The sequence below is a fragment of the Pongo abelii genome, chromosome 11 (assembly GCF_028885655.2).
Source record: "Pongo abelii isolate AG06213 chromosome 11, NHGRI_mPonAbe1-v2.0_pri, whole genome shotgun sequence".
NCBI lineage: Eukaryota > Metazoa > Chordata > Mammalia > Primates > Hominidae > Pongo > Pongo abelii.
The window spans coordinates 51,195,276-51,211,877 of record NC_071996.2 but is presented as its reverse complement, the minus strand read 5'-3'; the positions used below and the strand labels follow the sequence as shown (position 1 = coordinate 51,211,877).

Below are 16,602 nucleotides of genomic sequence, written 5' to 3'. Positions count from 1 at the left end.
TGGGTTCTTTCTCACCCTCCCCCTGAGAGCCCCTGCTGGCGGAGATGTGCTGGACAGCACACAGAGGAAGCTCCAGGAGGAAGCCAGGCTAGGAGACAGGGCTCTCTCAACCCAGACCAGTAGTTAAGCACTGGGATTTAGCTATTTGGCAAGCAGCTGTTTAGCAAGCATACATCAGCCACCTACTGCATGTAGGATGCTGAGCAGCTTAGTATTAATGCTGAGGTGCCGACAAACCAATCCAAAGGCATGATCCCCACCTTGGAGGATTTTATGATCTAATCAGGGAAGAGAACATACACTTACGAGAAACAGCTCAGATCAGTTTGAGCTCTTGCCCTGAGCCCTTGGCTGCTGCTGTTCTATCTTTTCACTAGGCTCTGCGAAGCCACAGAGTGTTTGCACCTCCATCAAACTTAATGAAATATTTAAATTTACTTTTGTCTTATTAAAAAAAAAAAGGCACTACACACTGCTAATAAATATGTGTAAGAATCTCTTCTGGAAATATATGCTGGGTAATTTTATGTGGTATAAAACACCTCTAATAATCAAGTTTAACATCATCAGTATGTCATGTCGATAATTTATACCTTGATGCAATGTGTCAAGAATGGCATTTCACTTCTGTGGTCTTCGTCTCAAAAACCCATAATGCAAGTCAAACTATAAAGGAAGCACAAACTATAAACAAGCCCAAATTGAGGCACATTTTAGAAATACTTTGTCAATATTCCTAAAAAATGTCAAGGTCATGAAAAAGAAAGGAAGTTGGGGAAATGCCACAGCCAAGAAGAGTCTAAGGAGACATGATGACTAAATGTTATGCAGTATCCCAAATGGGACAGAAAAAGCACATTAAGTTAAAAGTAAGGAAACTGGAATTAAATGAGAGCTTTAGTTAATAATAATGTATCAGTATTGGATCATTAATTATGACAAATCTACCAAAGTAATGTAAAATGCTAACAATAGGGGAAACTTGGTGTTGCGTATACAGAAAACAGGAACTCTCCATACTATCTTTGCAACTTTTCTGTAAATCTAAAACTATAATAAAATTAAAAGTTTATTTGGCTCACACCCATAATCCAAGCACTTTGGGAGGCCGAGGCAGGTGGATCACTTGAGGCCAGGAGTTTGAGAACAGCCTGGGCAACATGATGAAACCCCGTCTCTACAAAAAATACAAAAATTAGCCAGGTGTGGTTGTACATGCCTGTTATCCCAGCTACCTGGGAGGCTGAGGCAGGAGGATCACTTGAGCCCGGGAGGCGGAGGTTATAGTGAGCTGAGATCACACCATTGCATTCCAGCATGGGCAACAGAGTGAGACGCAGTCTCAAAAAAAAAAAAAGTTTATTATAATAAAACAGACAAGCTAGCAAACCTTTGAGTACTGTGTGTCCTATGTGCTATTTCTCTCAAGGTAAATTCTGACCAGCTTAGTCCTTCCTACTATGTGTATAGCCATATAGCATTGCAGGTGTGTGCACTACAGGTGAATGTGTGCATGCGTATGTGTGTTTAAAGGGCCAGGTACTGTACTTTGTTTATAAGTCAGCCAAGCTATAGTGATGGTTTCATGGGTATATACGTATATCAAAATGTATCAAATTATACACCTTAAACTTATGTAGTTTATTGTTTATTACATCTCAGTAAAGCTAAAAAAAGAGAAACACTCCAAATTTTGATGCCAGAACAAGTACACAGGAGGGCCCAAACTCAATTACTTATGAAAAGACTTTGACCTCAGACTTTTTATTTAAAGGAAAACAAAACAAAAACCTTAAAAACTGTATCAGTCAGCTAGGGCTGCTATAACAAAATACCACAGAATGAGTGAATTGAACAACAGGAATTAATTTTCTCATAGTTCTGGAGGCTGGAAGTCTATCATCAAGGTGCCCACAAATTCGTTTCCTGGTGAGCCTGCCCTTCCTGGCTTGTAGTCAGCCACCTTCTCTCTGTGTCCTCATGTGGCCTTTCATCTATGTGCACATGGAGGAAACAGAGATCCCTGACTTCTCTTCTTCCAATAAGGAGACCAGACCTACTGGAGTAGGGCTCCATGCTCGTGACCTCATTTAGCCTTAATTGCCTCTTTAAATATCCTAGCTCCAAAAATAGTCACATGGGCGATTAGGTCTTCAACATAGGACTTTGAGGAAGACCCAATTCAGTCCATAACATCCACTCTCTGGCACCCCCAATCCATGTCCTCCTCACATGCAAAATATGTTCACCCCATCTCAACAGCCCCAGGAGTCTTAACCCATTCCAGCATCAGCTCTAAAGTCCAATATCTCATCTAAATATTACCTAAATCAGGTATGGGTGAGACTTGAGGTATGATTCCTCCTGAGGCAAAGTTCCTCTCTAGTTTTGAACCTGAGAAACTAGACAAGTTATGTGTTTCCAAAACACAGTGGCAGGACAAGCACAGAATAGACACCCCCTTCCAAAAGGGAGAAGGTGGGAAGAAGAAAGGAGTGACAGGTTCCCAAGAAAGTCCAAAGCCTAGCAAGTCAAATTCCACGATTATATATCTCAAGAATAATCCCCTTTGATTGGAAACTCTGCCTTCTGACCCACTGAGGCAGCAGCATCACTGCCATGTTGCCCCCTCAACTCTTTATAAAGTCCTGCCCTTGAGGCCCTGGGTGCATGCAGCCTGGCCTACAAAAACCAAGAAGGGGCCCCACTCTGTGAAACCAAGGAGGAAACAGCCTTGCTTCCTCAGCCTGTGGTGGGAGTGGCAGACCTGCTGATCTCTGAATCAACTTCAGGGTCATTCTGCTCTTTTCTTGAAGGATAAAGACAAATAGTTCTATTGTGCCATACTGTAGAATCCCAGAAGTCTGAAAGCCTTCCTTTGTTTTGTCCCACCTCCATTCTCCTTGGTCCAAACTGGCAGTGTCTCTTCTTGTATATGCCCATCTCTATTCCTGGTTTCTGCTGAGATGGCTGATTGACTCCATGGGTAATCTCCTGATGGAGTGATTCTCAAGCCACACCCTTGGTGTTTGCCCCAGAACATGCTTTCTCATTTTTTTGCAGTATGGATAGGCTGAGAATTTTCCAAATCTTCAAGTTCTAGTTGCTTTTTACTTAACAATTTCTTTAATTAATTTCTCTCCTCTTATCTGTTATTATAAACAGTAAGGAGAATCCAGAATGCACCTTCAACACTTTATTTATAAACCTCCTCAGCTAAATATTCAATGTTGTCACTCACAAGTGGTACCTTCCACAAAAACTACAACACAATTCAGCCAAGATATTTTGCCACTTTATAACAAAGATGGCCTTTCATCCAGTTTCCAATAGTGTGTTCCTTCTTTGCCTCTGAGACCGCACTAGAATCACCATTACCATTCATATTTCTGCCAATAGTTCTTTCAAGGCAATCTAGGCTTTTTCTAGCAGGCACCTCAAATCTCTTCCAACATCTGCTCATCACCCATCACCCAGTTCCAAAGCCAATCCACATGTTTAGGTACTTGTTACAGCAGCATCTCATTCCTTGGTACCAAAATCTGTTAGTCAGAGTTCTCCAGAAAAATAGAACCCATCAGAATCAGGGTAGGGGGTGATTTATTATAAAGTCTTAGCATCACTTGGCCTTTTGCCTAGGATTAAGTGAAGTATCTATTGTATTGATCTGTTCTTATGCTGCAAATAAAGACATATTCGAGAAGTGGGTAATTTATAAAGGAAAGAAGTTTAATTGACTCACAGTTCCACACGGCTGGGGAGGCCTCACAATCATGATGGAAGGCAAAGGAGGAGCAAAGTCACGTTTTACATGGTGGCAGGCAAGTGAGCTTGTGTAAGAACTCCCTTTTATAAAACCATAAAATCTCATGAGACTTACTCACTATCACAAGAACAGCATGGGAAAGACCCACCCCCATGATTCAATTACCTCCCACTGGGTCCCTCTCACAACACATGGGAATTATGGGAACTACAATTCAAGATGAGATTTGGGTGCAGACACAGCCAAATCATATCACTATTCTTATCAGTTTAATATCTGATGTGTCCTCTATTTGGCCATAATATATAAAATAAATTTTTGGAGAAGGGAGATACAATAGGAGCTTGTTTCATCCACTCTATGCATTAACCTGGTATTGCAGTACCTCCAGGAATGGTGCAACTTCCTCCTCCCCTGCAGGATTGAAAAAAAGAATTAGCTCACATAACTATAGAGGCTAGAAAGTCCCAAGATCTGCAGGGTGAGTCAACAAGCTAGAGACCCAGAAGGGCTGATAATGTAGGTCCAGCCTGAGTTCAAAGACCTGAGAATGAGGAGAGCTGATGGTGTAGTTCCTGAAGGCCAGCAAGGCTCAAAATTCAAGAACAGCCAATGTTTCAGTTTGAATCTGAAGACAGGAAAAATTCCCTCTCACAAAGGGAAGGGTCAGTCTTTTTGTTCTATTCAGGCCACTAACTGATTGGATGAGGCCCATCCACATTAAGGAGGGCAATCTGTTTTACTCAGTCTACCCATTTAAATGTTAATCTCAGGCCAGGTGCGGTGGCTCATGCCTGGTAATCCCAGAACTTTGGGAGGCCAAGACGGGCAGATTACCTGAGGTCAGGAGTTCGAGACCAGCCTGGCCAACATGGTGAAACTCTGTCTCTACTAAAAATACAAATATTAGCTGGGCATGGTGGTGGGTGCCTGTAATCCCAGCTACTTGGGAGGCTGAGGCAGGAGAATCATTTGAACCTGGGAGGCAGAGGTTGCAGTGAGCCAAGATCGGCCATTGCATTCCAGCCTGGGCAACAAGAGTCAAACTCCATCTAATAAAAAGGATTATTCTCTCTACCTATCACAATAGCCACCCAGTCACTTTTGCTGCTCCCTCATTTCCACTAACCCTTCTTCTCAGCCTTGCCAAGTTCTGTGAACCCTCAACCTGGTTTCTTCCTGTGATTGCTGGTTTACTTCCATACAGTCACCGGAGTAGAGGTAAAAAGTGGTACATGGGCCCTACACCAGAAAATTGAGCCATACATACGGCCAACCGGTCCGTATGTATGACTCAAATTTATAATCTCTTTTTGTGGTATTTTAATAAAGTTTTCAAAGCTTTATATTAAAAATTTAAATGATATCAAGTTGTATTAGTCAGAGTTCTCCAGAGAGACAGAAACAATAGAATGGATGGATGGATGAAGAGAGGATTGATAGATTGATAGATAGATAGATAGATAGATAGATACATACATACATACATACATACTTAGATGAAGAGGCATTTATTAGTGTAATTGGCTTATATGATTATGGTGGCTGAGAAATCCTGCAACAGGCTGTCTGCAAGCTGGAAACCCAGCGATGCCAGTAGCGTGGCTCAGTCCAAGTCCAAAGGACTCAGAACCAGGGAAGCTGGCGGTGTAACTCTTAGTCTGAGGCCAAAGGCTTAATGACCTGAAGGGGGAGGACTGCTGGTTCAAGTTCCAAAGTCCAAAATCTGGAGTACCTGGGGTTCTGATGTCTGAGACCAAGAGAAGAGGTTGCCCCAGTTCCAGGAGGAAGAGAGTAAATTTGCCTTTCTTTTGACTTTTTGGTGTATCCATGACCCTAGTCAATTGGATTGTGCAACCCACATTAAGAGGGATCTTCCTTCCCCACACAGTCCACCAACTAATGCACCAATCTCCTCTGGAAACACTGTCACATACACACCCAAAAATAATGCTTTTCCAGCTATGTAGATATTCCTTAATTCAATCAAGTTGACACCTAAAGTTATCCATCATACAAGTAGGTAAAATAAGTTGACAGTCTGCCTTTATTCCCACTGAAATCCCAATAACCTCCTTGGAGTTAAGCATCTGAGCTTTTATTTTTTTCTTCTATGCATTTATAAACACATAGGGTCTCCTTTACACAAATGGAATCGTTTGGATTAACTAAGCACAAGAAAACTTTCCCATTGTGTTGTTTCTGTATTGCCCTTCTTCCTTTTAATGAATTTCGAAGATCTTAAATCTTTTCCTCTCCTAATTATTCAAAAATTATATATCTTATTTTTATTTATCTGATGTTACACTTACATTTTTACATGATATTGATGCTTTTTTTCTATCAATGTTGAAAATTAATAAGCATTCATAACATTCATACTCCAACAGGGTAATATTGTTATTACAATTTGTCCCTTTCCTTTTTTTAAAATTTTTAATTATGGAAGCTTCCAATATAGACAAGAGTAGATCAATGACTTTAATGAATCCCTCTGTACTCCTCACCAGCTTAAACATGAGGAATGTGTCTCAACTCATGGCCAAGTTTACATCCCCATCCATTTGCTCCTCCCACACTATTTTGAAGCATAGCCCAGATATCATATCATTTCATCTGTAAATCTTTCAGTATCTATCTCAAGAAGATATAAGGGCTCCTTTCACATATACAAATACAGTATCACACCTAAGAATCAACTAAAAATAACTAGTAAATACCCAGAATTCCAATTATGTCATACATGTTATTGTAACTTTTTTCCTATAGCTTGTTTGAATTGGGATTCAAATAAAGTCTACATATTGCAATTGGTTCATATGTCTTTAACATCTCTTAATGCATAGATTTCCAATCATGTCTTTTTTTCTTACAATTCATTTGTTAAAAAAACAAATTGTTTATTTTATAGTTACATAGATCATCCGTGAGTGATCATGAAGCAGATAGTCACTAGTCCATCAAGATGTCTTATTTAAGGGGAACAAGTTGGTGATCGTAGTGTTATTAATATAGCCTTGAAGTAAAAGCCAGACACTAGGTATAGTTTCAGTCTAGAAACCCCAAAGTTTTATGGGCCCAGAATTAGGAGGGGCATACTTCCCAAGTGGGTTGTTGGTTTCTCGAAGCTTGGTAGTCAAGGAATTTATTTGGAAGTGATAAGAATGTTGATGAGAAGCCAAGCATGGTGGCTCATGCCTGTAATTCCAGCACTTTGGGAGGCCAAGGCAGGGGGATCACCTGAGGTCAGGAGTTCGAGACCACCCTGACCAACATGATGAAACCCCATCTCTACTAAAAATACAAAATTAGCTGGGCGTGGTCGCACATGCCTGTAATCCCAGCTACTTGGAAGGCTGAGGCAGGAGAATTGCTTGAACCCAGGAGGCGGAGGTTGCAGTGAGTCAAGATCATGCCATTGCACTCCAACCTGGGCAACAAGAGTGAAACTTCATCTCAAAAAAAAAAAAAAAAAAAAAAAGAATGTTGATGAGAAATGATTTGACCTACATGTGCTATGTATGATCAGTGATTGTATGGTGCTATTGTACTAGATGATGTCCATATGCTAAAGATTGGAGCTTGCACAGCTTAGCTTAATGGGTAGTCATCATAAACTTAACATACTTGCTTATATTTATACAATCTAGATTTTGCTGATTGCATCCCATAGGTGTCATTTGATAAGTGCCTCTGTCATCTGTATTGGTAGTTAGATCTATACGCTTGATCAGATTCAGGCTAGATATTTTTTGACAAGAATACTTGATAGATGATAGCATGTGCCTCCATCAAGATGCACGTAATGTTTGGCTGTCTTTCCTTCTGTGATACTAATGGCTTATCATGCTCAATGCCTAGATCTAAAATTGTGATATTCAAAATCCACTGTTTCTTCATGTAACAGCTGGAATCCTTCAGTAAATGTAAGCTCCTCATCTTCTACTGTTTTACCTAGTGATACAGTTAAAGACAAGACAGGGCCGGGCATGGTGGCTCATGCCTGTAATCCCAGCACTTCAGGAGGCCTAGGTGGGTGGATCACCTGAGGTCAGGAGTTCAAAACCAGCCTGGCCAACATGGCGAAACCTCATCTCTACTAAAAATACAAAAATTAGCCGGGTGTGGTGGCACGTGCTTGTAGTCCCAGCTACTGGGAAGGCTGAGGCGGGAGAATCACTTGAACCCGGTAGGCGGAGGTTGCAGTGAGCCGAGATCATGCCACTGCACTCCAGCCTAGGCAACAGAGCAAGACTCTGTCTCAGAAAAAAAAAAAAGAAGGGCCGGGCACGGTGGCTCATGCCTGTAATCCCAGCACCTTGGGAGGCTGAGGCAGGCGGATCACCTGAGGTCAGGCATTCGAGACCAGCCTGGCCAACATGGTGAAACCCCATCTCCATTAAAAATACAAAAATTAGCCAGGCGTGGTGGCTGGCACCTGTAATCCCAGCTACTCGGGAGGCTGAGGCAGGAGAATCCCATCAAACCGGGAGGCGGATGTTGCAGTGAGCCGAGATCACGTCATTGCACTCCAGCTTGGGCAACAAGAGCCAAACTCCATCTCAAAAAAAAAAAAAAGAAAAAAAGAAAAGAAAATAGTTTTAGGCTGGGCATGGTGGCTCATGCCTGTAATCCCAGCACTTTGGGAGGCTGAGGTGGGTGGATACCTGAGGTCAGGAGTTCGAAACCAGCCTGGCCAACGTGGTGAAACCCGTCTCTACTAAAAACATCCACACACAAAAAAATTAGTGGGGCATAGTGGTGGGCACCTGTAATCCCAGCTACTTGGGATACTGAGGCAGGAGAATCGCTTGAACCTGGGAGGCGGAGGTTGCAGTGAGCCGAGATGGCATCACTGTACTCCAGCCCTGGCGAAAGAGTGAGACTCCGTCTCAAAACAAACAAACAAACAAAAGAAAAACAAAAAACAAAAACAACAACAAAAAAAGACAAGACAGAATAAATACTTAATTCTTTCCTGTTATTTACCAGTTTTCAAAAGATGGCTTAGTTCCCCCAGCATCCTCCAGTGGTGACTAATTTAATTATTTTTGTTGTCCTTGCTATTTTAATGTTATACACTCACGCATTTAAATATTATTGACAGCTTCAATCTACTATAGTCATCATCCTCAGCAATGCTCAAACTGTCCAGTCTTTAGCAAGCTGGAACCTTTTGGTTTGTTCCTGAGTACTGGCTAGGTTAAGACAAGACAACACAATGTCATGTTCTGAGGTTAGACTGGTAAAAATACAACTTGAAAATCCACATGGAATGGTTTTACCCTGTCAAAAGACTTTATTTGCACAAACCTTGGAGAACAGAAAGCTTTTTAACCTGGCAAGAAGACTACATGAGTAAAAAGTAGATCATACTCCTCTGAGGAGGGCATCCTTGATTAACATTACACTATATATAAAGTTATATAATTATATTTTATATTTATATGAAGTATATAAATATACTTCACGCCTTCTTTCAGGCACAGACACTTCCAATTATTCAAGCAGAAGCAGCTGGCAGTGAACTTGACAGCCAAGTACCTTCCTATATCCATTCTTTGTACCCAACCACTGAAAATCTCTGGTATGAGATTTTATTTATTTTCCCTAAACATTCTTTCTTATTGATGTATAATTTATAAATGCACAGATTTAATTGTATAGGCTGAAGGATTTTGACAAATGCACAACCCATGTATATATCACCAACAACAAGAAACAGAACATCACAATCCATAGGAACATTTCATATGCCTCTTTCTGGTTAATCCCACCCATCCCCTCAGACAACCATTGATTTGTTTTCTATCACATAGATAAGATTTGTTTACTTTGGATGTCATATAAATAAAAACCATACAGAATAAACTCTTCAGTATCCGGCTTTTTTTTTCATAGCATAATGTGTTTAATATTTATTCACATTGTTGTATCAGTGGTTCATTCATTTTTAATGCTGAGTAGCAGCACACCACAATTTGTTAATTCTTTCATCAACTCATAAACATCTGAGTTGTTTCCAGTTTTTGCCTGTAATAAATAAAGCAGCTATAAACATTCAAGTACAAGTTATTTTATAGACATATGTTTTCATTTTTCTTGGGTTGGGATTGAGCTATATTTTAAACACAAAAGAACTTCAAAAAGTCCTCAGAAAAATGGTAATTAAAAGATTTTTAAAATAACAAACTTTATCTCTCAACATAAACTCCATCAAATTCAAGACACTTTTGAGAGTGATGATACCAGCAATTTAGTCCATCCCTAAAGAACTGAAGGTCTTGGGAATTTAACCATGTCAATGCAGTCTTTTTGACATTATTAACAGAGGAAAAATGGATGCCCTTTAAAGATTTTTCAGTTAGGAAAGAAAAAGTTCAGAAGAACCAAATCAGGACTCTAAAGTGGATGCCTAATGATATCCCATTGAAACTGTCACAAAATTGCCCTAGTTTTATAAGAGGAATGAGCAGGAGCATTGGTGTAGTGGAGAAGGACTCTGTAGTGGAGATTTTCCAGGTGTTTTTCTGCTAAAGCTTTGGCTTTCTCAAAATACTATTATAATAAGCAGATGTTGTCATTCTTTGGCTCTCCAGGAAGTCAACAAGTAAAGTCTTTGAGCTGCCCAAAAAACTCTTGCCACATCCTTTGCTCTTGACCTGTCTGCTTTTGCTTTGACTAGGCCACTTCCATCCTTAGTAGCCATTGCTTTGATTGTGCTTTGTTTTCAGGATTGTACTGGTAGAGGCACATTTCATCTCCTGTTACAATTCTTTGAAAAAAATGCTTCAGGACCTTGATCCCACTTGTTTTAAATTCCCATTGAACATTTTGCTCTTGTCTGCAGCTGATCTGGGAAGAACGGTTTTGGCACTCATCTAGTGGAAAGTTTGCTCAAATTTAATTTCAGTCAGAATTGTGCACATTGGGCCAATTCAGATGTCAATGGTCTTGGCTATTGTTTGTACTATTAATCATCAATCCTCTGCAATCAGGACACAAACAAGATGAATTTTTCCCTCACAAATTGATGTGGATGGTCTGCTGTTCCAGGCTTTATCTTCAACATCATCTTATCCCTTCTTGTGTTAGTTATATATTTCTAAACTGATTTATTTGAGGATACTGCCCCCATAAATTTTTCATGAAACATCAGTGATTTCACCATTCTTCCACCTAAGACTCGTCATCAATTTGATGTTTGTTCTTGCTTCAATTTTAACAGAATTGATGTTGTTCTAATAGGGGCTCTTTCCAAACTGATATCTTATCCTTTTAAATGCCTCAAACTAGATCCTGTTCAGGCAAGTTACAACAAATTAGTATGAGTTTCTTTGGAGGCAAAATTTTTTTGAAATCCATGCATAGTTTTTTCATAATATGCATTTTTCATGAACTTCTCAAAGACATTGTATATGCTTTATGAGAAGCTACTGAACAGATTGACAAAGTGATTGTACCATTTTACACTTCTACCCATGATGAATAAGCATTCCAATCATTCATGGGAATGACTGACTTGAATTACACTCATGTTGTAACCAATACTTGATATTGTCAGTCTTTTGAATTACAGCTGTTACAATGGGTGTGATCTCTTGTGATTTTAATTTGCATTTCCCTCACAACTAGTGATGTTAAACATCTTTCCATGCACTTATTGGATAATCTCATGTCTTTTGTGAGGTATCTAAGTCTTTTGACCCTATGTTGTTTATCCTTTTATCTAAGTCTTTTGACCCTATGTTGTTTATCCTTTTATCACTGATTTATAGGGATTCTTTCTATATTCTGGGTACCAGGTTTTTTTTTAATCATATTTATGTATTATAAATATTTTCTCCTAATCCATATCTTGCCATTACATTTCCTTAGACTTTGTTTTCAATTTTATTTTTCACTATATTTCTAGGCTCCAGGTCTTCCCTCAATTGCTAACCTAAGCTCAAATAGAATACACCATTTATTGAGCACTTACTGTGAGCCCTCTACTGTGCTAAGCTCTTTATACCTCCTCTGCTACTATGACAATTCTGGGAGGCAAATAACAGTCACCACATTGAATCAATAGGGAAAGAAGCTAAACAACCTCCCAATATCACCCAGCCAGTAAGAAACAGAAAGACTTTAAGCAATGGTGTTCAATAATGGCTGCACATTTGAGTTACCTAAAATGCAGGCGAGGTAAAAATTACTAATGCCCAGGCCCCAATCTCAGAAATTTTGATTTAATTGGTCTGAGGAGGAGGCCCAGGTATGGATAACTTTTTAAAGCTCATTGGAATCACAAAATTGGGGTATAAAATAAATAGATAGATAGATAATAGATAGATAAAAAATTAAATGTTCATCGAGTGATTCTAGGGATCAGAAACTCTGATTCAAAATGTGCTCTGAGCTCCCTGCTGCATCATTCAGCTTGGCTCCAGAAGATTGCCCTGTCCCCCAGTGCAGAAAGAGTTAAATGACAGGCAGTCCGGGAGACCATCTCTCAGCATCATTTACAGGCTGTGCAAAGAGAAAGTGTGCCTGGCTGACGCAGTTCTCACTGTGCAGACTGGAGATGCTTTGGGTTTTAATTTAAGGAGCACTTTAAAATCTGCTCTCTCCTCCACCCCCACTTTCCCAGGAGACATCATATCCAGACGTCAGCTCACAAAACCAGGTCCAATTTTGGAGGCTGCAGTGATCTGGGAACCATCCAATATGTCCTTGCAGACAGGCAGTCACAACTCGGAAATGACGATTGCATAGAGGTTTCAATGTCGCATGCAAATGGCCTATCTCGCTGACAATTTTCAACTTGCTGTCATTTAATGATGCTTCCCCGCTCTCCAAGGAAAGCTGGCACCAAGTGGGGGAGGGGTCCCTGCTTTTCTTTTTGGTGCTCCACTCATACCACTGTGGCTTTCAGAAGCTGAGCTGGGAGTTCTGAAAAGCCAATATCTTTATCAAGTGGGAAAGCAGAGAGAGCCAGGCAGAGATAGGTTTCTCTAAAATAAGACCCTGCTTGATTTTTCTCCCTGGGACATTTATAGCTCATAGCAATGAGCCCCAAAGATCCTTATTTGTCCTAGAATCAGAACCCTAGTCTCACTCAGCTGAGGGTAGGGGGAATTTAATGAGTATTTCTGTGGAGCTTTGAAAATTACCATCATCACTTGAGTGTCAAAAACACAGGCAGCCGGGCGTGGTGGCTGACGCCTGTAATACCAGCACTTTGGGAGACCAAGGAGGGTGGATCACCTGAAGTCAGGAGCTCAAGACCAGCCTGGCCAACATGATGAAACCCTGTCTCTACTAAAAATACAAAAATTAACCGGGCGTAGTAGCAGGCACCTGTAATCCCAGCTACTCAGGAGGCTGAGGCAGGAGAATTGCTTGAACCTGGGAGGCTGGAGGTTGCAGTGAGCCAAGATCGCGCCATTGCACTCCAGCCTGGGGGACAAGAGCGAGACTTTGTCTCAAAAACAAACAAACAAAAAACAAGCAAATGAAAAACAACACAGATGGCTAGGTATGGTGGCTCACACCTATAATCCCAGCACTTTGGGAGGCTAAGGCAGGAGGACGCTCAAAGCCAGTAGTAGCTCAAGACCAGCCTGGGCAACAAAGCAAGATCTTGTCTCGACAAATAATTTTTAAAAATCAACCTGGTGAAATGGCACACACTCGTAGTCTCAGCTACTTAGGAAGCTGAAGTGGGAGGATCATTTGAGCCCAGGTTTTGGAAGCTGCAGTGAGCTATGATTGTGCCACTGCTCCAGCGTGGGCGACAAAGCAAGAACCTGTCTCTAAAAAAAAATGTAAAAATGTTTAAAACCACAGCGTATATAGAACAATATTGGATATTTGTTCCTGGCCAACAAGCTTTCATTGAGCAATATGTAAGAATTGCTGAGGGGGAACAAAATAATCCACCTCAGAACAGAATCTCTCCCCAGAAAGCTCAGGCACCATGCGTTGCAGAACAGAGAGGCTTGTTTCCGGAATGAAGACAGGGTTCAGGGGCACCTCGAGTAGCAGCTGAGGCCTGAAGCACTGCATCTAGAGCAGTGGTTTTCAAAGTATGGTCTCTGAGCCAACAGCATCACCTGGGATGTGGTAAAAATGCAGATTCCCAGGACTTGTCTCAGACTTTCTGAGTCAGAAACTTGGTGGGGTGCAGTGTGGGGGTGGGGGGGCAGTAATCTGCATTTTAACAAGTCCTCCAGGTGATTCTAATTCAATTTAAAGTTTGAGTCCTCCAGGCAATTCTAATTCAATTTAAAGTTTGCGAACCATTTATGTAGTCTGGACTCTAGAAAATCATCTTGGAAATTTTGAGCCCTGCTGGATTACAGGCAGGAGGGCGGCAGGGAAGGACCCTGCTTTAAGCTATTGCAGTCATTTCCTCCCTAGTGTAAGTGGGGATGGGAGTGGAGGTGGAGGGGGTGAAGGTGAGAACACCAGAGGCAGAGAGGCTGAGGAGGTAGAGGAGCACATCTTTTCTGCCTTCCCTGTGGAAGCAGGATCCACCCAGTGCAATGATAAAGCAGCTGCCTGAATAGGATCCTGCCCTCTGTTTCAGAGGCATGGGGTCTGCAAATGTGTCTGGAAGGGTTACATGGTGGGATAGAGTTAGGTGAGATGGCCACTGGGAGGACCTCAGGATCAGTCTGGAGATCAGCCCTAACTGGCTGCTGTGTACAACCTACACAACAGTACATGGTAGCCCTGCTCAGGAAACAGGAGCTGAAATAAACAGAAGCTTCATCCTCAGAGCAAAGAAGAGATATGAAGGCGAATGCCAGGGTTGAGGGGGGCAGTAGATGAAAGAGAAGATGAGCTCCAGAACAAGATGTTTTAAGGGATTTGTTTTGATCATGTCTGGTAAGACACACAGACACCGAAATGACTCATTTTAATTGCCAAAGCCAATGCACTGAGAATAGCAGGGGGGTTTTTTTTGTTTGTTTTTGTTTTTTTGTAGCAAATAAACAGTTTAATAATCACAGGGCCAGCCAAGTGGAAGAATGAGAGTTAGCTCTTAAATCCATCTCCCCAAGAATTTGGAGGCAAGAGTTTTTCAGGGATCATTTGGTGGGCAGGCAGCCAAGGAATGGGGAGTGCTGATTGTTAGGTTGGAGGCTGAAATCATGGGGGTCGAAGCTATCTTTTTGTGTTGAGTCCATTGGGGGTGGGGGTCATAAGACCAGTCGAGCCAGTTTCATGGTATGGGTTACAGGTCCAGGTGGTGCCAGCTGGTCTATCAGAATGCAAGGTCTGAAAGGTACCTCAGATGCCAGTTTTAGTTTTTACAAAAGTGGTGTTCTCTATAGAAGCGTTTGGGGGAGGTGACAAATCTTGTGACCTCTGGCCACACAACTACTAAACCCCATTCTATCCTCGTTGCTAATTTTTTATTAGTTTTACAAAAGCAATTTTGGTCCCTGAGCAAGGTGGGGGTTAGTTTCAGGAAGGGGCAGTTATGATCTTTGTTTTAAAGTTAAACTGTAAACTAAATTCCTCTCCTGGTTAGCTTGGCCTACACCCAGGAAGGAGCAAAGGCAGTTAGCTTGTGAGATTAGAAGCAAGACGGAGTCATTTGGGTCAGATTTTTCTCATTGTCATAATTTCTGTCAGATTTCTCTCATTGTCACAAATTTTACAAAGGTGATTTCATTATGAAGGAAGAAAGGTTTTTTGGTTGTTTTTGTTTGTTTGCTTGTTTGTTTGTTTTTGAGACAGGGTCTCACTTTGTCACCCAGGCTGGAGTGTAGTGACACAATCTCAGCTCACTGCAGCCTCCAGTTTCCTGGCCCAGGTGATACTCCCACCTCTGCCCCACCCAGTAGCTGGGACTACAGGCCTGTGCCACCATGCCTGGCTAACTTTTTTGTATTTTTAGTAGAGAAGGGATTCACCATGTTGAAACCAGGTTCAAGACCACCAGGCTGGTCTTGAACTCCTGAGCTCAAGTGATCCTCCTGCCTTGGCTTCCCAAACTGCTGGGATTGCAGACGTGAACCACTGCACCTGGCTGAAGGAAGAAGTTTATTATACTCACAGATTCTCTAGAAACAGGAGACATGGCCCACCGCACCAGGGGACACAGGAGGAAGCCCCAGGCTGGGCAGGAGGCAGAGGGGGCCAGGAGAAAATGAGAGCAACAGTCTTTACCGTGGTTTCCAGGGAATGAGCGGGTGAGGCAAGGTAGGCGGGCTCAAGGTTGGCTAGTCTGAATCATTTCCGCAGCCATGGGGGCTGCCCCTAGTGGTCTGGTACCGGAAGTATGACAGCCCAATAGCAGAGGTGGCTGGGGTTTGGGGTTTGGGGCTCTGAATTGCTCAGTTTGCATTTGAAAGGCAGGCTGCCTCGTGAGTTGTTTACTGTATCTAGAAATTGACTAATCCTGGCAGGGGCACCCCCTCCAGGGTTTTGCTTCTCTACAGAAAACAAAAGGCATGGTTAATCTACAGGGATAATGAAGTAAGATTCTGCAAGCTCGCCTACTCAATTGACCTGACCACTTTGTTAACACCTGTACACATCTGTGCTGGCCGGCATAGGAGCCCCTAGTAACTTGGGGCTCTTGGACGCTTGAAATAGGGCCAGCATGACTGAGGAACTGAATTTTACATTTTTATTCCAGTCTTCTGTTAAATAGGCTTCATAAGAGTCTAAAATATCTCATTTTTATATTGAAGACATGTTGAAATTATAATATTTTGAATATATTGTACAAAAATTAAATATACTATTAAAATTAATTTCATCTGTGTCTCTTTACTTTGTAAAATGTGGCTTCTAGAAAACCTAAAATGACATATGTGCTTGTATTATTTTTCACC

At 41.5% G+C, this 16,602-nt stretch overlaps 1 long non-coding RNA gene and 1 pseudogene across 1 annotated transcript in view; one reads left to right on the top strand and one right to left on the bottom strand.

Annotated features, from left to right (window-relative positions):
• Window positions 1-15,965, bottom strand: part of LOC112132365 (uncharacterized) — a 53,815-nt gene extending 37,850 nt beyond the window's left edge. The window contains exon 1 of the long non-coding RNA XR_002914168.3: window positions 15,819-15,965. This is a non-coding gene — a long non-coding RNA (uncharacterized LOC112132365). The remainder of the gene's footprint in view (window positions 1-15,818) is intronic.
• Window positions 4,011-4,173, top strand: LOC112132528 (U2 spliceosomal RNA; annotated as a pseudogene).
• Window positions 15,966-16,602: the final 637 nt, after the last annotated feature.